This window comes from Oncorhynchus nerka, unplaced genomic scaffold (genome assembly GCF_034236695.1).
Source record: "Oncorhynchus nerka isolate Pitt River unplaced genomic scaffold, Oner_Uvic_2.0 unplaced_scaffold_1327, whole genome shotgun sequence".
In the NCBI taxonomy this organism is placed as follows: domain Eukaryota; kingdom Metazoa; phylum Chordata; class Actinopteri; order Salmoniformes; family Salmonidae; genus Oncorhynchus; species Oncorhynchus nerka.
Window position 1 is genome coordinate 8,855 of NW_027040018.1, and position 1,312 is coordinate 10,166.

Consider the following 1,312-nt stretch of genomic DNA (forward strand, 5'->3'; position numbering starts at 1 on the left):
GTCCAGAGCGTCCGGCGACAGTACCCAGTCCAGAGCGTCCGGCAGTACCCAGTCCAGAGCGTCCGGCGACAGTACCCAGTCCAGAGCGTCCGGCGACAGTACCCAGTCCAGAGCGTCCGGCGACAGTACCCAGTCCAGAGCGTCCGGCGACAGTCTACAGACCGGAACCTCCTACAACGGACCGCAGACCGGAACCTCCTACGACGGGTCGCAGTGCTACACTTGGGAGGAGAGAGTCTCCCTCCATGTCGGATCCGCCAGAGTTTCCCTCCAGTCCGGATCCGCCAGAGTCTCCCTCCAGTCCGGATCCGCCAGAGTCTCCCTCCAGTCCGGATCCGCCAGAGTCTCCCTCCAGTCCGGAGGCGCCACTCACTCCAGACTCGACCATCAGTCCAGTGGCGTCCTCTAGTCCGGGGTCGGCGGTGAGGATTCCCGCTCCAGAGACATTACGTAAGCTCCCGACAAACAGTTATTGTGCTGATGTTGCTTCCAGAGACAGTTTGCAACTCTGTAGTGAGTGTTGCAACCGAGGACGGATGATTTTTACGCGCTACTCGCTGAACCGTTATTGGTCCTAGACGTTTCCACTTCACAAGAACAACACAGTTGACCGAGGGAGCTCTAGCAGAAGTTTGACAAACTGACTTGTTGGAAAGGTGGCATCCTATGACGGTGCAACGTTGAACGTCACTGAACTCTTCAGTGAGGCCATTCTACTGCCAATGTTTGTCTATGGAGATTGCATGGCCGTGTGCTTGATTTTTATACACCTGTCAGCAACATTTTTTGGCTGAAATAGCCGACTCCAATCATTTGAAGGGGCGTCCACATACTTTTGTATATATAGTTTATCTCAGTATTTTTATTATTATTTTATACTGTCTTTTTGGCTCATCTTTATCAAGGGTGCTAATACCTATCTGTATGTGCTATCTTAATTTGGTCACTGCACAGCAGGAAATGCAAACTTGTACTTTATTCAACATTTTAAAGAGGCTACCAAAGTTTGTAATTTCTACTTTAAAATATCAGACTTGATTTACCCTAACAAATTTTTTTATCAACCCTTCCAAAAATGTCCATTCATTATAATTCCCATTTCCTGTTGATGTAGGATTAATTTCCTGCTGTGAGAAACTGGTAAAAAGATGACACACCTGAAGATCTTAGAAGCTACAACGTTGACCTTACCTCCTCCAACTGGGCCACAAGATTAGGGCAGGCAGCCAAGAGGGAGGAACTCCCTGCCTTGTTACAGAGCATTTCAGTACTTATTACATTGCTCACGTATATGCTTACAGACTTTCGAGGA